The sequence below is a fragment of the Nyctereutes procyonoides genome, unplaced genomic scaffold, assembly GCF_905146905.1.
Source record: "Nyctereutes procyonoides isolate TBG_1078 unplaced genomic scaffold, NYPRO_anot_genome, whole genome shotgun sequence".
In the NCBI taxonomy this organism is placed as follows: Eukaryota; Metazoa; Chordata; class Mammalia; order Carnivora; family Canidae; genus Nyctereutes; species Nyctereutes procyonoides.
Window position 1 is genome coordinate 3161932 of NW_026575117.1, and position 21429 is coordinate 3183360.

Genomic DNA, 21429 nt, shown 5'->3' on the forward strand with positions numbered 1-21429 from the left:
GACCTTGAGGGTGACTAGCTCTTGTTGGGAAAAGATCATTTATGACCATCTAATACAGCCTGAGTCATGAGACCCTTCAGATGTACATTGGTGGACCATATTCATGGGGGATGGTCGCCAACATATATCTTGGGGTGTAGAGATAAAGGAAATTTCTAAAGGAATTTTTTATATGTTAAAGTAGACTCACAGGATCCTGAGGGTCGGGCTAGGATTGCCATCTTGCCCTTAGCAACTGTCAACATCAAGGTAGTTGAGTCCCTAGAGGAAGGCCACTCTGTCTGCTTCAAGGACCTGTCAGTGGGCTGTGAGTAGTAAGGAAATTTATTGATTTTTCTTCTCCCTTTGTTTTCCACATCAGCATCATTTTTAAAAAATAGAGGCTTTCAGTTGTATTTCTGATGAGTTTATACCCCAAAGTCCCAGATTTCATATAGTTTTAGAGGGAAAGGTATTTGTGTGGCTTGCTCAGATTATAAGAATCAGAGTTCTGTGAGACTCCCCCAGATGCTCCTCCTGCCCCAGTGGAGCTGGACAGACTGATAGGCTCTAGTAGCAGCAGACAGGCCAGGCTCTCTTTAGCCATAACTTAAAAAAGTGATACTCTTTACATTTCAAAATTTCTTTGAATAAAGTTTTTTTCCTTTGAAGAAAGTTTTAAGACAAATCCTTAAAAATTGAGGAATTCTAGTTTTTAGCTTTTTTTTTCTTTATTCCCCTACCAGCCACTTCAACCCTAACACAACCTAGACACAACAAGACCTGATCCCTATTCCACCCTGCCTGGTGACTTTATTGTCACTTGAAGGTTAAAAGCAAGATGCCATGTCAATTGTAACCTCAGAGATGTGTTCACTACAAACCCCATTTTCATGAGTCCCCCATCTCCCCGCTAGAGCCGTTCCTTCTCTGCAGGGCTGGTGTGACTTGTTTCCAGAGGGTCACTGGGTTCATACCCTTCGTCAAGTAAGCGGCATTGATAACAACTCTTTCACTTCTAACTTGAACTTGGTCACAACCTAATTTCCCCTTTCTTGTTGAGTGATTAACCAGAATGACATCAACATCCTTCATCATATTCTTCACCATATTATTACAAAATCACTGACGTTTTATGGGGAAGAAGGCAGACAGGTACATACATAAATTACAATGCCATGTGATAAGTGCTCTCTGACACATTATGGGAATTCAGAGGAGGAAGATGAATCTTGAAAGAAGAGTAAGAATTCAAGTGAAGATGTGACAAAAGGTTGAGAGTAGGGGAGGCTGTGGACACAAACACATGGAGACTTGAAAGACCTTCTTGTGTTTGTACAGCTGCAAATAATGGAGGGTGGTTGGAGAATTGTGTGTGTTTCTCTGTGCGGAGGTGAATTTTAGGGACAAGGGGACGGGAGATGAACATAGAGAAGTAAAGGGGGATCAGAACTTGAAAGTCTTGTTAAGAAGTCCTTCACCATGTTGGATATTTGGGATGGGTATTTGGAAGTGTTCTTTATTGAAGGTATCAATAAGCCTGATTGGAGGAGATGTCAACTTAAAATCAGAAAAAAAGAATCAATTAAACTGATCTCAGTGAACATTTGCTTTTGTCTGAGAAGGCATGTCCAGGCCCCTATAACCCAGCAGTGGGTTCTGGTTTACAAGAATCTTTGTAGCTCTGATTTCCAGCTTTCTAAAGCAGGCTCAAAAAATAAAATAAAATAAAATAAAAACTTAAAAAAGTAAAGCAGGCTCATCTCTCTTCTCAGAACTCCCGAGACCATGATTTCCCTGGCTAACCTCATGCTACTCTGGGGGCGAGACTCCTTCCTCCTTCTGATTTTGTTCCCTTGAAGTTTCTGCCATCTCTGAATTAGATAGGAAGTGACTAGTTTTAGTGCCAAGAGGCTTAGTAATCAAAGGATCGCAAGTTAACCCTCCCCCAAAACCAAAGAAACCAGTTGATCATTTTTCAAGAGAAAAAAATTGAAGACAGAACATGAGAGACTCCTAACTCTGGGAAACGAACAAGGGGTGATGGAAAGGGAGGTGGGGTGGGGTGGGGGTGACTGGGTGACAGGCACTGAGGGGGACATTTGATGGGATGAGCACTGGGTTTATGCTATATGTTGGCAAATTGAATTCCAATTAAAAAAAAAAAGAAAGAAAAGGAAAAAAGAAAAAAATTGAAATAGGCCCTCACAGGAGAGCTAGTATGCCAGGTATCTCCTTCACTCACTCCCTGTTAGCAGTCCCAATATCTTTCTGTTTGTCCTGCCATCTACCTCTCTTTTGTACTAGAGATGTGGGAGATGGGGAGGAACAAGAACTTAAGGGGGGGTGGGAGAGCTCCACCCATCTGCCCTTTAGAACACTTTTAAGTCCCCAGCTCTCATAGATCACCCCCAACAACACCTGTTACTGATATCCAGGAAGGGCTACACTATAAAAATAGCAGGAAATACCAGACAGGCAACTAACTGGCCATGCCCGTCTGCAGGAAGAAATGACCCCATCCAGCCTCTGGTTGAGGTTCCAACAAGCATTTAGGGAAACAGAGGCTAGTTAGCCCAGGTTGCCCAAGGAGAACTTAGAGCTCATTCTGAAGCAGAAAGATAGCTGCAAAATGCTGGAGAAGCCTGGGGAGGAATTTGCTTCTCTCTGGTTCTCTGATCAGTTCCATTCCTCAGACTGAGGTCTCAGACCCTAAACCAGATTCCAGACCAGGAACCCGAATGTCTGACCTCAGAGAGCAGAGAGGATCCCGGCAAGTTGCCCCATTTTGGATCTCAGCCTCCCTGAGTCTCAGTTTCTTGTCTCGTCTTAAGTCTATGGAAAGAGGGAACTCTTTGAGTTCTTACACTTAAGGACTTTTTCCTTAAGAGATTGAATCAAAACCTCTCGATTAGAGTCCAAACTCTCTGTCATGGGCTATGGAGCCCATTAGCCCTGTACTGCAGTCACACTGACCACTTGCTCTCTCCCCAACACACCAGCCCCTTGCCCACCTCTATGCTTTGACATAGACTCTAGCCTCAACCCTCTGGAGGGCTGCTCAGGCCTTCTGAGCCCAAGAGTCCTCATCTGCAAAATGAGGGAAATAACAGTAACCTTTCGGGGAGAGACAGACAAATAGATTCTTTCCTTACTAGAAGTTTTAAGACAGAGGATGCTAAGGTGCTTAGAAGCACAGAGGATGGACAGTAAGCCCCAAGTGGTGGTTCACAAATCATTTCCTGGGGAGATGACATCTGCTAGTTTCCAGTGATGGAGTATTAAGGTTGTTTCTAAAATTTTGCTGGTTTACATTATACTACACTACCCCTATATCTTTATTTTTTTAAAGATGTATGTATTTATTTGAGAGCAGGGGAAGGAAGAGAAGGAGAGAATTCAAGAAGAATCCCCACTGAGCCCAGAACCCTACACGGCTTGATCCAGCTTGAGATCATCACCTGAGCTGAAATCAGGAATCAGATGCTTAACCAACTGAGCCACCCAGGCACCCCACCGCTATATCTTTAGGTATGTATTTGACTATATCTGTGGGACAAACTCCTAGAAGTAGAATTTCCAGATTTTATATTACATTTTAATAGATATTGTCAAAGGATCCCTGGGTGGCTCAGCAGTTTAGCCCCTGCCTTCTGTCCAGGGCGTGATCCTGGAGTCCCACATAGGGCTCCCTGAATGGAGCCTGCTTCTCCCTCTGCCTGTGTCTCTGCCTACCTCTCTCTCGCTCTCTCTGTGTCTCTCATGAATAAATAAATAAAATCTTTAAAAAAAATAATATATTGTCAAATTACTCCTTAAAGAGATTGTAGCAATCAATTTGAACTTCCACTAGTTATGTATGAGTTTGTTTCCCATACCCTTGTCAAGAGAGCACACCATCATACTTTTATTTCTTAATTAGACCCAGAGAACCTCTTAACTCTTTATCCACTGTTCAGTGTTCCCACTGGATCCTGAACCATTGCTAACCTTGGGTCATGTAGCAGCCCAGCTATACGGTCCCTCTGGAGTCAATGCCACTGTTTGTAATGCTGCTCATCCATCTTCTGAATTACTTGCTCATTGGTCCATAGTTAACTAAGGGAAATGCACTCCTGACTATACTTACTCATTAAGTGCAGCCTTTCTGCCAAGAAGAGCTCTTATTTCCAACACACACTACAGTTAGCCCATATTGGTTTAGCTTTGTCCTCCAGCCGCTGCACTTGCAAAGAGAATTGATTTCAATGCTTGACATCCTCCTCACAATAAGAGGCCTCATATAATTGTCTATCCCTGATCCAGCTGACATCTAAGGCAAAAGAATAGGAGTAATACACTTTTATTTTTTTCAGTTCAAAGGAGCCAATCTTATTGCAGTGATGCTGGAGATGATCATTCCCTGCCTCCCTTAAAGTTAATACGCCCCTAATGTAGCATGCTAAGTTATAATAGCCGCGCTAATTAGCTTTGGACCTGAGGTAGCAGAGGGCAGAGATTTAAAATCCTGTCTCAGGAGTTCAGACTTGAGTTCAAATGTAATTTTTATTACTTACCAGCCATGTAGCCTTGAGCAAGAGACTTTGTTTCTGAAGTTCTGTTTCCTCACCTGTAAAGCAGAATAGTAATAACATCTGCCTTATAGAATTGCTAGAAGGATTAAAAGTGATTATGCAAGCAACCTATCTATGACATAAGAGCAGTAAATTATTATGACTGTAATTCACTAAATCTAAAACGACATTGATTGCAGGATGCACCATTAAAGAGAACACTAAGAAAGGAAATCACGCCATCTCATTGCACAATGGGCCTTTAGGTTTAATTAGAAATTACATATTTTAAATATTATAAATCATTCTTATACAGTCATAAAAAGGAAAATATAAGGGAAATAAACTGGGTAACATATTCCTAAAACTTTTCACTTTCAGAGTCTGACATTTCTTTTTTAAAAGATTTAATTTTGGGACGCCTGGGTGGCTCAGTGGTTGAGTGCCTCCCTTCGGCCCAGGGCATGATCCTGGAGACCTGGGATCGAGTCCCACATCGGGATCCCTGCATGGAGCCTGCTTCTCCCTCTGCCTCTCTCTCTCTCTCTCTCTCTCTCTCTCTGTGTGTGTGTGTGAGTGTGTCTCATGATTAAATAAATAAAAATCTAAAAAAAATTAATTTTAATTCCAATATGGTTAACACCTGCAGAGACTGACTTTCCTAAATCACCTTTTGACTCAGATTCATCACTGTCCATATTTTCCTACTCTCATAACATGTTCTTTCCTATGAAGAGCATTAGTAATGCAGTGTTCTTTAAAAAGAAGCCCAAAAAAAGAGTAAAGATCATTGTTGCCAGACTTTTAAGCTGGTTTTGCAATTATCTGGGGCTGACTTCTGACTTCTGCTTCAGGAATGTTGCTAAACTTGTCTGATTAATCACTCACTTTACCTCTCCTCACAACCTACAATTGTTTCACTGTGGTCTCTGGCTTTTCTGAGCACATCTCCAGCTGTTCTACATCTGGCTTAACATGTGGGACTCAGAACTGACTCTAGTGCCCCAGGTGGGTGTGTCTGGGGAGAATAAGACAGGAAAGCAGAATTTTATTTTTATTTTTTACAATTAAGCAATTGCACTCATGACAGGATGTCAAAGCGATATTTCGTGATACAATAGACATGAAATTCTGAAACCAGATTATCACATACACAATTTACAGAGGAAATGGTGGAGGATCTGTTCCCTGACTTCTGGACTCTGAAGTCACAACCAGGAGATTAAAAGGGGTTGGAGCACGGAGAAGAGAGAGAGAGGACGTGTAAAAGAGATTCCTTTGGCATGATGTGAGTTCCCATCACAATTCTTTCTCATAATGACGAGGTGTGGGAAGCTCCCTACATCTCCCTCAAGCCTAATGAGGAGGATGCCCATGGGGTCACCCAAGGAGGTCTGAAATGTGTTCCCTGCCTTTGGGAGACACCTGGACGGCGCCTGACTCACCCCTAAGAAGGTTAAGGTGAGCCATGGCTGTTGGATAGACGAGCCGGTTTGGGGATCAGCCTGTGCTAGAGTACCCCAGAGCAAAGCGGGTCCCTGCATTTCCCCGGTTACTGAAAGACAGAGACTGAAACCGGCAATCCAAGAGTTAATAGGACTAGTCCCAGCTACAGACTAATACATTCAACTACAACCGTGCTTTCCTTTGGCTTTAAGTATCCCTGACTCTCCTCCCTGGGGAGGCAGAGATGTGGCTCGCCCTCCCAGTCATCCCCTCATTTGGCTGCCCTGTGGAATAGATCCTTTCCCTGCTGGATACCTGATGTCTCAGTAATGGTCTTTGTTGTGCTTGGACAGAGGAACTTGAATTTGGTTACAAGCTGGCAGGCAGTTGTCTTGGTTCCTGTCCATAAGGCCACCGGGAGGGATTGACAAAGTCACCAAAAAGCTGAAGGTGAATCTGAATTCCAGGAGCTGAGGGAAGAGGTGCAAGTGAACATCTGGAGGCGAGATGCACAAAGCATCTGCCCCGAATACGGGACCACAGGAGAACAGTCCTCCGAAATAAACATCTCCAAAAAGTCTACAGAAGTACCTGGAAAAGACATTAGGTTTTGAAGCTGGTGGCCAAGAAAGAATTCTTGAGACGCCTTTGGTGTAAAAAGGTGGTTTTATTAAAGCATGGGGCGGGACCCGTGGGCAGAAGGGCCTGCACTGGGGTCGTGAGGAGTGGCCCATTATATACTTTCAAGTTGGGAGGGGGCTAAAGAGAGCCTGTAAATCTCTGAAGAATTTTGGAAGCAGGGTTTCCAGGCCCTTGAGGGGGCTAGCTGTTGTCGGGAAAAGGTCATTTATGACCATCTAATACAGCCTTAGTCATGAGACCCTTCAGATGTGTGTCAGTGAGCCAACTGCTTTGGGGATGATCACAACATGTTTGTTGCAGGATAGAGATAAAGGAAATTTCTGAAGGAATTTTATGTATTAAAGTAGGCTTACAGGATCCTGGGGATTGGGCTAGGATTGCCTTTTGTTCTTAGCAAAGTATCAACACCGAGGCAGTTGAGTCCCTAGAGGAAGGTCACTCGGCCTGTTTCAAGAACTTGTCAATGGGCTGTAGGCAGTAAGGAAATTTAATAATTTTTCTCCTGCCTTTGTTTCCTGCATTAGTACCCATGGGAAAAAGCATCAGCTTAAGTGACCTGCCAAGTTCAGAGAGCAGAAAACTGCCCAGGTACATAAGAACTTTCTGTTTCTTTACCCATCCTCCCTCCCTTCCCTCTTCTCTCCAAGTCTGGCTTAGGTGAGAAACAATGGAAACATCCTAATGAGAGAGGGAGGGGGAGGAGGTGTGGGAGGAGAAGAGGGGAGGGAGGCCATCAAGCTCCTTTCCCAAGTCTGGACGTCAGCTGGGTAAGTAAGAGGACTAAGATTTATCTTTGAATTAAGACTGAAGTCTGACTAACATGAAGGACTGGGCATCCTAATTTATAAATTGGAATTATGCTTGTGACCTAAAGTCATTATAGGACTATCCATTTCTAAGAGAAGCAGAAAAATCATGAATTGTCTCAAACATGAATGTACATGTGAACCAGCCAGTGTTCTTCTGCTGAGATAGGTTATGATTCAGTGGTTCAGGGTGCGGCCCGAGATCCTGCATTTCTAACCAGTACTGCTGGTTCTTGGGCCACACTTCAAGTAGCAAAGCGCTTCGAGCAGGGAAAAATTACCCCATTGAATAAAGTTTAAATGGATTTTGAAAAGATTAAGAAGCTGCATTTTGATTACGACACAGGTTGTGCTTTCAACATACAAATCATCCACCTTGGGATCCCTGGGTGGCGCAGCGGTTTGGCGCCTGCCTTTGGCTCAGGGCGCGATCCTGGAGACCCGGGATTGAATCCCATGTCGGGCTCCCGGTGCATGGAGCCTGCTTCTCCCTCTGCCTCTCTCTCTCTCTCTGTGTGACTATCATAAATAAATAAATTAAAACAAAAAAAAAAAACAAGTCATCCACCTTCTTTAATTTTTTTAAGCAGAGCATCACGAGGGAATATATTGTCTCTGTTTTTAAAAAGTCGTCGTATATAGAAAAATGTTCAAGTCAACTTTCAGTTGCCACCTTCCCACTCCCTCGGTGGTTACAGAGGTCACCGCTGTTTAACAATTTGGTGTGTACTCTTCTAGGCCTTTAAAAAACCAAAAGTATATTGTGTGGATCAGAATTCAATTTTGGAGAACAGAATCCACTCCAGCTGGATTAAGTAGGAAGGAATTTATTATATAGTATTTAACAGCCTACAGAATAGTTGGGAGAAATGAAGAAACATCCTAATTTGAGTTTTCAGCAAAGCCTCCCAGGATCAGGCCACTATAGGACTTGCTGTTGGTCCAGGATCAGGAAAGTGCTACTCAAGGACCACTGGGACATGCTATGATCAGAGAAACAGCCAAGATAAGAAAGAAGCTATGATTTCTGGGAGCACCAGGATGGAACCTTGTCTGTTCTACAGTCCAAGAAGTGGATGCCCAGGGTCCTGCGTCTTTGCACCACTGGGCTGGATCCCAGATGCTGGGATATCTGCGGTGACTGCTCCAGAAAACTCAAAAGCCTCTCCAGACCCTGCTCCCAGAAGTGACAAAAGCTGCAGAAGTACAGCCTCTTCTCCGCTTTCACCTTCCACATGTTGTCCAAAGGCTTCTGAGTGGCCAGACCACAGCTGGGCCCCACACCTGGTGGCAAGGGGAGCTCTCCATCCCTGTCAGCTTTCCAAGCTCTGCTGCTCAGAAAGGCACTTGAGGAGGTAGTGAAGTGAACATTGAGCCCATGTCCAGAGATGGCACAGGGGTAGGTGAGTCCTAGAATTTACTGGTGTAAGGGACCTGGAGATTTAGTCCAACTTGTTGATTCTAGAGACCGGGATGGAGTTCTGGAGATAAAGGGCATGTTCGTGGTAGGGGTAGAAACAGACATGGGGTTTCAGGGGCAGAAAGACAGCAGCTTTTCCAGGGCCCCAGTGATTTTGTCTAGCCTCATGAAGTTTATCACCTGCAAACCCACCTGCGAGATTGTTTCCATCTGCGGCATCCTTCTTTGCCTCCCAACATATATTTGGGTAACCAAAGTGCAGAACCTTATGCTTAACTTTTGGAATTCTTTTTTTTTTTTTAGATTTTATTTATTTCTTAATGAGAGACACACAGAGAGAGGCAGAGACAGAGGCAGAGGGAGAAGCAGCCTCCCTGTGGGGAGCCCCATGGAGACTCATCCCAGAACCTCAGGATCACATCCTGAGCTGAAGACAGATGCTCAACCACTGAGCCACCACCCAGGTGCCCCATCGTTTTGGAATTCTGTCTTTGTTAGCTTCATCAGATAATTTTGGATCCCAGTGTAGTTCCTCTTGGCCGTAACACACTCAAATTAGGTAAGCAGGTCTTCCGAACCCCAATACAAGTCAATCCACAACAACAAAAAGTTATATAAAACAGATGAAAGAAATGTAGGCGAGGGCTCTCTCTCTCTCTGGAAATTCTCTCCTTGATCCATTTCTGTCCGTTCTGGTACAATTGTTTAACCAACTACCGACATCAGCCAACTACTCAATTGACCTGGTATCAGCCTATATATCCTTGTCCACAGGAGATGTGTCCAAGAGCCTAGAGAAGTACAGATTCAGTGTGTGAGCAGTCCCCTTACCCTGCCTCTGTAGTTCTCAGGTCAGGAAAAGAACCGGCTGTCAGGGCAGGCTGATCTTGGTAAGCTCATGCTGGCCCCTAGCGGACACTGCTGCTGCTGCTGCTTTTCAATCGAGATGCAATAGATATGTAACAGTATATTAGTTTTGGGCATAGAATGGAATGATTCAATATTGACATGTATTGTGAAATGATCACTTCAATATCTAGTTAACACCCATCACTACACACAGATTTTTTTCTCCTTGTGATAAGAACTTTTAGGATCTACTCTCTTAGCAGCTTTTAAGTGTTCAGTACAGCATTATTAACTATAGTCACCATGCCCACCAAATTATTAACCGTAGTTGGTAACCACGCTATGGTTAATCACACTGTATTTAGTATAGTTGCCTATTTCTGTGAGTGCTTATAAGCCATCCCGGCAGTAACTGGCTCTAGAAAATTGTTTTGGATTAGAAGCAACCTCACTGGTTTGATGGCCTAAAGGTATAGCTGGAGATGGGGGCCTATCCACTTAGTACCCAGCTAAGGGATTCTGAGACCCTCAGTGACAGGGGACCGTGGAAACATGAGGCCTCCACAGGGGCTGCAACTCCATGTGGCCGCTGTTAGGGCTGGATGTGGCCAGTGTGCCTGAATGCACGTCTCAGGACGGCTTATGAAGTCTGGCGAATGGCCCCTTTAGTTCGCCAGACTGGGTAGGCCTTACAAGACAGTCTCAGGTGTCAGCCCTCAGATATGGGGGCATCCTCCTCCCAGCTCTCTCTCCCCCCGCCACCTTTTCCCCTCATCTCCTTCACCTGTGGGAAAGACCCAACTCAAATGCCACCTTCTCAGAGAGTTTCTCCCAGTTTCTCCCAGCCAAAATGAATTCCTTTTTTGTCTGAGCCCCAAGTGTTTTGTGTGTACGGCCAGTTTAACACAAGTTGGGTATCTGAAGCCCTGTCTACATAGTGCAAACTTAACTCTGAGGTCTTTGTCTGATTCCATGCTACAGTCCCGTTGCTGAGCAAGAATGAATCAATGGAGATAAAATGTAGTGTTTTATCATTAAGTAGTGTTTCATTAAGTAATTTAAAAAAATATTTCACTTTGAGACCATATGAAAGTGCTTCTAGGAACATCCAAATCTAGTTCTGTTTTTTTGTTTTGTTTTGTCTTGTTTTTCTCCTTGGGCTTTTTCCTCCTGCCAATTTGAATGTTTGTAAATAGCCCATCTCTACTATCAGTTCTGACTGGGGATGAGTAGATTCCTGGTAGGAGCAGACAGAGAAATACTTCTGGGAAGAGGTGAGATAGCAAATATGAAACACTTAGAAGTGGAGTATATTTGGTGGTAAGGAGGGGCAAGAAAAAGCATTTTAAGGGATTTAGAAATATTTTTCTGATTGGCCAAAAGTTTATAGGATTTATGATTTCATAGGTTAAGCCCTCTGGGGAATGTTAAAGGAAGCATCATTAGCCTTGTCTTAGGCGGATGGAGACACTGCAGTCCAGAGGGTTTAACTGGCTTGGCCAAGTCACACAACCAACACATGACAGACTAACACTTATGTCTAGGACTTGGGTGCACCTGTCCAGAGCTCTCTCCACTATAACTTGCTGGACGAAGTTTGGGCAGCAAAAGAGCTCCAAAAGGAGCACTGGGAAGGGGGCTCTAGGCCATTCCCTGCATTTTGTTTGTCTGCAGAAGAAGTGCTGCGGTGGGGAAGGAGTTCTGCAAAATGTAAGCCAGCAAATCTCCAACGTGCAAGAGGGAACATCTTGTGGTCTCCTTTGCTCTTTGTTTACCAGTTTCTCTTTGAGTCAAAAAGAAACTGAGATCAGTTCCTGCTGCAGCATTTCTCAGGATAGCTGCATGAGGCCTGGTAAGTTTGCAAATGTTGTGGGGTGTTAAGGGGTCAGGAGTAAGACAGGGAAAGTTGTAGGGTCAGTTGACCACGTTGTCCCTACACAACAAGGATGCTCCAACTCCATTCTGTCCTCTCTGGTCCCAGGGTTCGTAGAGCCGAAGTTTCTTCTCAGAATCTTGACAGTAGGGACCCCTCTGGGGAAGGAGAACACATCTTTACAAAGATATAGACTCTAAGTGAATAAGTGAGCTTGCTTAAGGATGTGGTTGCAGCATGGTAGGTGGTTAGGATCCACTTTCTTCTAATCTTCATGACCATGGAATTCCTGGACAGATCACAGTCCATGACTCATCTCAGCTCAGCAGCGTCAGCAGAACGAGCCATCTGCAGGCATCTCCCTCACCACAGCTCAGCTCCTCTCTCTGAAGTCCCTCCGAGGTTCAGTGGTTCAGTGCAGGATATCTCTCTGCCCCTAGTAAGACATGCTGCTAAGTTATGTAATATGTCTATAATCGCTCCTATTTTGCAGATGAAGAAACGGAGCCTTCGGGAAATCACAGAACTTTCTGGAAGCACATGACCACATATTGATGGGTAGCAGGAGCCAGGCAGCTCAGGATCACACTTAGGTTTTCTCTGGCTTCAGACTGTCCCCACCAGAGCAATGCCAACTCCCAGCCCATAGCTTTCAAGATATCTACTTTCTTCTCACAAACACAAGCCAAATGATAGGATTATGTCATTTTCACCCATTTATATTTTTGTTCATTTTTACTTGGCCTCAAAGTACATTTCACGTGGATCTTCATAACCATCTTTGATTTTAAGTCCCATGAAGAACATAACTGACAAATACCTACCGATAACTCCTTGGGTATAGGAGGGCCCAGGAAATGTGATGGGGATAGAAAGAGGAAGTTCGTCTTTGGACTTTGGTGGGGAGGTAATGAGGCAGAAGAGGGGAAATTTCTTTGCTCGTGGCTCAGCACAGACAGGCGTTTACAGAAAATATATTTTAAAGATGAAAATGATAAATTTTCCATGTGACTGTAATCAAAAATTTCTGAGAAACAACCAAAAAAGGGGAAGGCTGGGTGATGTGTATTCTCATATGATCACGTTACATAAAATGGGTAGCTCTTAACATGCAGGTCACCATGTACTTGACTATCTCTTAGCAATTATAAAAGTTTTTGTTTAATCCATATTTATCAAGGTTGCAGGTTTTCTGGTGATACAATGAACAGATAAATGGCTTTTGTGTCTGTGGTGTGATGGGGGTGATGAGGTGCCGGTGGGTGTACCACTCCTAGGACAGAGAGCCTCTTTTCTCCTTGACAGACCATAATCCAGCTCCCTCTCTAAAGCCAGCATTTCCTCTCCCAATATCCTGCTTTTTCTTACAGATTACCATATTTATTTTTCCCTGTTGGAAGGGGGGTGTGGGGCGGGCGGGGGGGGGGGGGGGGAGGGACAGAAAAATATATCTCGTCAAAAAGTCAATGGTGTCATCCAGCGGTGAAGAGTACAAATGCAGAAACTGGTAAGTACCTTCAGCCTTAAGGCTCTGGGCATTTTTATTTATCCAGTTACAGGTATTTACTGCACCAAGCTGTTTAATAACAATTCAGATGTGTCTCCTACTCCCATCCTTGAAGGAGCTTATGACCATTTTAGAGAGTTGAGGATCTAAAGCTCACTTCCAACAGAAAACACTAAAGCTGAGGGAATGATTCAGATACCATCATAAAATGTCCAGGAGGTGAAACTTTGATAGTCGCCCCCCTTTCTCCAGGATGTAGATATATATAATTGTTAACAATGGATCATTTTATTATTTTTTTGAAGTGTGTGAAGACCATCATTATGTCTCTTAAGTCAGCTCCCAGAAATAACTGCTGTTAAATTTGATATACATCTATCATCTATCTATCTATCTATCTATCTATCTATCTATCTATCTATATATATAGGTTGAGACATGTTTTGTATTCGTAAACCAGCTTTAAGAAACCAACTGTAATATAACTAGCCTTGGCCATTTCCTTTGTTATGAGATAGTTGCCTAATAGTTCATTGACTGGATACAACTTCTGTAACCAAACTATTACCTGTAGTCATTTAGATATTTCCAAACTTTTTTTGAAGTTTTTAAGTAATCTCTGTATCCCATATGGGGCTCAAACTCATGACCCCAAGATCAAGAGTCACATGCTCTTCTGACAGAGCCAGCCAGGTACCCTTACAATGAATTCTTCTAAGATAGTCGTAGAAAAAAACAAACCCAAAACCAACTATATAGGATGAAGTGTATGATAGGCTGTATTTCCATTTTCATTTGTTTCAAGATATTTCTTGATTACTTTTCATTTCTTCTTTGACCTGTTAGTTGTTAACAGCGTGTTGTTTAATTTCCACCTAATAGTGAATTTTCCAGTTTTCCTACAGTTAGTTATTGGTTTTTAGTTACATACGATTGTGGTCAGAAAAGATATTTGGTATAATTTCAATCTCTTTAAATTTGCTAAAACTTGTTTTGCGGCCTGTTATATGATCTATCCTGGAGAATGTTCTGTGGGTCCTTGAGAAGAACATGTATTCTCTTGCTATTGGGTGGGATGTTGTGTATATGTCTGTTAGGTCCATTTGGTTGAAAGTATGGCTCAAAAAAAAAAAAGTATGGCTCAATTCCAACATTTCCGTGTTGGTTTTCTGTCTGAATGATCTATTGTTGAAAGTGGAACACTGAAGTCCCCTACCATTAGTCTATTGCTATTTATTTCTCCCTTTATATCTGTTACTATTTAATATACAAGTGCTCTGATTTTGTGCACATAAATTTAATATTGTTAAATATTATTGATAAATTGACCCCTTATCATTATATAATGACCATATTTGTCTCTTGTTACTGTTCTTGGCTTGAAGTCGATTTTATCTAATATAAGTATCCCCACACTTGCATGGAATATCATTTTCCATTTGGTCTCTTAGAGCCTTCTTAAAGCACAAATGACTCCCTTGAGGCAGCATATACTTCGGTCTTGCCTTTTCTCCATCCAGCTACTCTATGCCCTTTAACTGGGGAATTCAATCCATTAACATTTAGAATGATTATTGAAAAGTAAACTTAATACTTCAGTCTGATTAATTATTTTCTGGCTGTTTTGCAGTTCTCTTGTTCCTTTCTTCCTTTCTTGCTTCCTTCGTTAGTGAAGTGATGATTTTCCCAGTGGTATGCTTTGATTCCCTTCTTTTTATCTCATTTGTATTGTATCGACTATAAGTCTGTTTTGTGACTACTATGAGGCTGACATAAAACTTCTTAACCGTCTATTTGGCACTGACAGCTACTTTAATTCATACAAATCTCCACCTTTTTAGTCTCCTCCCCCTTTTGATTTTCTGATGTCACAATTAACCTCTTAAAAAAAGAGATTTATTTATTTATTTATTTGAGGGGGGAGGGGCAGAGGGAGAGAAAGAATCTCAAGCAGACTCCCCACTGAGCACAGAGCCCTATGTGGGGCTCTATCTCAGGATCTCGAGACCATGACCTGAGCTGAAACCAAGAGTTGGACGCTCAACCAACTAAGTCATCCAGGTACCCTAACCTCTTTTTATATTGTGTATTCATTAACAAAATATTATAGCTCTAGTTACTTATAATACTCTCACCCTTTAACCTTCATACTAGAGTTGAGTGGCTCCCACACCGCCATATTACTATGGTATTATTCTGAACTTGACTATATACATACCTTTAACAATGTGTTGCTTATTTTCACGTTACTAAATAGCATCTTTTTGTTTCAATTTGAAGAGTTTCTTTTGGCAAAGGCAGGTCTAGTGGATTCTCTCAGCTTTTGTTTTTCTGGGCAAGTCTTTACTTGTCCTTCATTTGTGAAGGATGACTTTGCCCAATAGAGTATTCTTCACTGGCAGGGTTTTTTCATTCTGTCTTTCAACACTTTGTGAATACCATTGTTTTCACTCCTGGCTTGTAAGGTTTCTACTGAGAAATCTGCTGACAGCCTTATGGGGATTCCCTTATAAGTTACGAGCTGTCTCTTTTCTCTTGCTGCTTTTAGGATTTTCTTTTTGTCTTTGATTTTTCACTATGTTATTATAATGTTACAATGTTATAATGTATCTTGATCAGGATCTCTTTCAGTTAAATTTGTTTGGTAACCTATGAGCTTCATAAATTTGGATATCCAAATCCCTTCCCAGATTTGGGAAGGTCTCAGCCATTATTTCCTTAAAGAAGCTTTGTGCTTCCTTCTCCCCCTTTTCTCTTTCTGGAACTCCAATAGCTTCCAAATTATTTATTTTGCCAATATCCCATAGATCACAGAGACTTTCTTCACTCTTTCTCATTCTTTTTCCTTTGTTCTCCTCTGACTGGATAATTTCAAAATTCCTGTCCTCTAACTCACAGATTCTCTCTTCTGCTTGATGCACTCTGATACTGATACTCTACTGCATTTCTGTACTTCATGAAATATGAAAGCTACAGAACTTGATTAATTTTTTTTAAGATTTTATTTATTCATGAGAGACACACAGAGAGAGACAGAGACATAGGCAGAGGGAGAAGCAGGCTCCCTGTGGGGACCTTGATGTGGGACTCTATCCCAGGACCCTGGGATCACGACCTGAGCCAAAGGCAGACGCACACTGAGCCACCTAGGTGTCCCTGATTGGTTCTTTTTAATGATTTCTATCTCTTTGTTAAACTTCTCATTTTGTATTGTTTTCTTGATTTCGTTGAATTGTCCTTGTGGTTTTTCTTGTAGCTCCCTGAGTTTCCTTAAACAGCTGTTTTGGATTCTTTAGCAGGCAAATTGCAGATCTCTGTGTCTTTGGGGTTGGCTATTAGAAGATTATTTTGATCCTTAGTGGCACCATGTTTCTTTGATTTTTCATGTTCCCTGAAATTTTGCATTGTTGTCTTTGCATTTGAAGTAATAGTCATCCCTAGTCTTTACTAACTGCCTTCAGGAGAGAGATACCTTCCATGAGCCCCACTAAAGATTCTGAGGCTTCTTCAGACCTTCAATGGGTACACCTACTCTGTGCTTCTTGCTCCCTCTTGTGGCAGATTTCTTTAAGCTTGAGTGCCTTCTCAGATTGGGCAACACACCAGGCCAAATGCTGACAGCTTCCCTCATTTCATTTTCCCAAAGGTGGCACTAAAGTTCAAGTTTGTGGTCTCTTTGTGGTCTCTCACTGGTTTTTTGCAGATTCAGACTGGCTTTCTACACATGCTCACTTGACACTTGCGGAAACACCCTCACCTTTGGGAAAAACGCCATCACCTTTGGGAACATCCACAGGGAGTTGGCCACAGGGTGGAGATAAGTGTGTGAGTGAGGTGCACAGAGTACTAGGGGTGCCATGGGCAGATGGGGGATCCAGGGGCGAGGCCTCCCTAGCAGCTCCTGGGCAGGCTTCTTGATGGAATCAAGTGATTCTGTTGAATCACTTAGCAGGATCCACTTTAGTGCCCTCTGAGAGTCCTTTGTGTGGCTCTCTCAGCATCTTCCCTCCATCCCCTCCCCGATCTTGGAGCTCTTGATTCAGTACTCTGCATGGGGCATGAGAGCAATGAGCCTCTTCCGTGGCATCCTGAGCAGCTGGGGAAACTGGTGCTCACTCACATGCTCTCACTCCCTCACCCCTACCCCCTTCTGCCCCCCAGGATAAAGCTCAGGCCCAGGAGACCTTTCTTGTTCCTGAGCTGCGCTGCCTTGGGGAAGGAGTTATGTGAGGAAAGTCCTCTTACACTCTCTGATGAATCCAAACATATTTTTTGCTCCAATTGTCTGCTAGAACTTCTCTGCTGGAAACTTGGGTTTTCACAAATCTCTCGTTTCCCAGTTGATTATCTAAGTCAGTGATTTTCTGCAGGCTCCCTGCCCAGAGCCAAGAGGGAAGGAAGATGGTTCACAGGCCGCTGTAGGGTCTGTAGCCAGGACTACGGTCTGTGTGCCTAATACTTCACACGCAGGTCAGCAAGGCTCCTCCTGGGACCCTTGGCATATGGTGCAGGATTTCGCAGCTCCCAGGCCTTTTTTGCCTGTGGATGGATGTCAACTTGTTCTTGGGGTGGGGGTGGGGACCACAGATGCGGAACGTCTTATTCAGCCATGATGCCCAGATCACTCAGATAGAGTTCCTTGTATTTTCTGGATATTAATTTCTTATTAGATATATGATTGGCAATTATTTTCTCTCATTCCACAGGTTGCCCTTTTATCCTTTTATTTCCTTTGATGTGCACAAACACCACATTTTGACATAATCCTATTGGTCTATTTTTTTGCAGCTGTGTCTAGAAATCATTGCCAAATCCAATGCCATGAAGATTCACTTCTAGGTTTCTCCTAGGAGTTTTATACATATATATATATAATATACATATATATATATATTTTTAAGATTTTATTGGCATACGCCAGGAGCGCGCCTTTTTGTGGCAAGGTCGTGTTTCCAGGGGTCGCTGAGGGTCCTCGAGGCCGGGCGTGGAGCTTGGAGGCTGCAGGTGGTCAGGCTTGGGGCGCAGACGGAGGCTCCGTGGGCCCGGCCGCGCCGTCGGAGCTCTCCACGCTCAGCTTGCTGGTGCGCCTGGAGCGGGTGGGCGGTGCCGCGGCCGTGACACCCTCTAGCTAGGCCACGCGCAGCGGGAGAATTAGCTATGCCAAGGCCGAGGTCGGGGCCGGGGTGCAGCGTGGAGGCTGGGAGCCTTGGCCACAGAAAGGCAGTGGGCGCCCGGGCGTGGCAACGTCGGCTCCACCCCCTGGCGAGGAGGAGGCATTGCCCACGGCTCCCAGGAGCTACCACTACATGCTGCGCCCGTGAAAGTGCAGGTGCATGGCCTCAAGGTGGCACTGACGTCCAGCTGGCCCCGGATGACCTTCCCTACTGCAGAACCCCTGGAGCTATTGACCTGGGGGTCCCCCAGGACTTGACAGTGCTGGCCTGCTCCCGCCACCGGGGTGACTCCGTGCTCCTCGTGGACCTAGCCCACGAGGACGTGCCTCAGAATGTCGTGGCGGCCACCACCCGGCTCAAGGCCTTCCCCCTAATCCGGGCTTCGGCCTGACCTGGTGCAGCAGACGTGAACCCCAGATCCTGGGCCTGGGCCTGCAGACGGAGCCTTCCTGGAGGAGAAGCTGCTCTGGCGCTGCACGCCCCTTCCCCCTTCGCCTACCCCACCGCCACCTCCCCTGGACCCTGATCCTGTGCACTCTGGGGCCTGTCAGCACCCTCTTCCTGGACCACTCCATACCAGGGGCCTGCTCTGAGCCTGCCCCAGCCCCTGGCAAGCTTGGGAGCCATGTGCCCACCCAACCCTCTCCTCCCAACAGGAAGCGAATTCCACACACACAGTGACCAGGCAGGCATCACTACCAGGAAGGAGCAACACGGCAAGAAAGCTGGATGGAACCCTGGCCCCAATTTTCTCTTTAATTTTGAAGATAATTTTATTTTTTAATTAAAGAAGAGAAACAGAACAGCTCATTGCCATTTTGTAAATACTTCTACTTGGCAAGTCCAGCTCTTTCCTCAGTGCTAGGTGTTGCTGGGTACCTCTCTCCTCAAGGGGCAACCTCAGAGCTGTTTATAGCAATGACCCTGCCATCAGCTTTCCCAGGATGGGTCAGACTCCAGGAGTGTGCAAAGGAGCGTGGGCACTGCTGTCCCTAGGAACCCGTTCCCAAGCCCTGTCACCGAGAATTCACCTCCCTGATGGCGTCTAGGGTGCCCTTGGTCATGGTCCTACAGGTCAAGCAGTGGGTTTGATTCTACAAATAGGAAGTGTAAGCCTGGGCTTTCATCATAATGATTTCCCCTAAGCAGGGCCTGAAGCCACATCAATACACGAGAAAATAAACACATTTGTAAAAGAAAAAAAAAAGATTTATCTATCATCTATCTATCTATCTATCTATCTATCTATCTATCTATCTATCATCTATCTATCTATTTATTTATGAGAGTGCAGGTAGAGGGAGAGCAACAAGCAGACTCCGTGCTGAGAGTGGTGTCCAGTGCCAAGCTTGATCCCATGACTCTGAAATCAAGAATTGCATGCTCAGGGATGCCTGGGTGGCTTAGTGTTTGGGCACCTGTCTTTGGCTCGGGTCATGATCCCTGGATCTGGGATCGAGTTCTGCATGGGGCTCCCTGTGAGGGAGCCTGCTTCTCCCTCTGCCTGTCTCTCTCTCTCTCTGTCTGTGTCTCTCATGAATGAATAAATAAATCTTAAAAAAAAAAAAAAAGGAATTGGATGCTCAACTGACTGAGCCACCCAGGCACCCCGGGATTCACAGTGTTATGTTTAGGTCCTTAATCAATTTTAAATTAATTTAGGTCCTTAGTTATATTGTTTAAGGTAGGATCACACTTCATTCTTCTACATGTGCATGTACAGTTTTCTCAGCACCACTTGAAGAGACTATTTTTCCCCATTTTCCCACTGGCACCCTTGTTGAAACTCATTTGAGCAAATATGTGAGGTCTATTCTGGGCTCTGTATTCTGTTCCATTGGTCTATGTGTCTGGTCTATGTGCCAGTACCAGGATTGCAACCTCTTGAACATTTGCACCTGTAGCATCTCTGTAGCCTTCTCTCCCTGTAGGGAAAATGCACTGAGATACCCAATCATAGAATCACCACCACTTCCTGACTGCATCCAATCTAGAGTAAAGCCCTGCTTCCTTGGACTCTGTCCAAAATCACATAATAAAAGCACAAATCGTACACAGGATTTGTTATTGTGCTGCACAAGTACTGCACTTTTTACAAACTGAAGGTCTGTGGCAACCCTGCATTGAGCAAGTGTATTGGCACTATTTTCCCAAGAGCATTTGTTTACTTCGTGTCTCTGTCACATTTTGGCAATTCTTGCGACATTTCAAAATTTTTATTATTATTACATTTGTTACGGTGATCTCTGATCAATGATCTTTTTTTTTTTTAAAGATTTTATTTATTTATTCATGAGAAACAGGTAGAAACACAGGCAGAGGGAGAAGCAGGCTCCCTGCAGGGAGCCCAATGCAGGACTCGATCCCAGGACCTGGGGATCACGACCTGAGCCAAAGGCAGATGCTCAACCGCTGAACCACCCTGGTGTCCCTGGTCAGTGATCTTTGATGTTACTATTATAACCATTTTGGGGTGCCACAAATCACACCCACGTAAGATGACAAATTTAATAAATGTTGTATATGTTCTGACTGCTCCACAGACCAGTCATTCCCCTGATCTCCCTCCCTCTTCTGGGGCCTCCCTAGTCCCTGAGACACAACAATATTGAAGTCAGGCCAATTAATAACCCTACAATGGTCTCTAAGTGTTCAAGTGAAAGGAAGACCCACACATCTCTCACTTTATTTACTTTTTAAAAAAGATTTTATTTCTTTATTCATGAGAGACACACACAGAAAGAGAGAAAAAAAGCAGAGACACAGGCAGAGGGAGAAGCAGGCTCCAGGCAGGGAGCCCGAGGTAGGACTTGATGCCACATCTCCAGGATCACACCCTGGGCTGAGGGCAGCGCTAAGCTGCTGAGCCACTGGGGCTGCTCACATCTCTCGTTTTAAAGCAGAAGCTAGAAGTGCCCTTCGGCATCACATATCCTAAAGCAGAAGCTAGGAAAGGCTAAATTTAGTAAGGGAGATATGTCAAAAGCCAAGGTGGGCTGAAAACTAGGCCTTTTGCACCAATTAGCTAAACTGGAAAATGCAAAGGAATGCAAAAGAAAAGTGCTTGAAGGAAATTAAAAATGCTACTTCGGTGAGCATGCAAATGATAAGGAAGTGAACGGGGTTCCTGGTGGTCTTTGGTTGGAGGTTACTGCCATACATAAAATGGGATTACTGTCT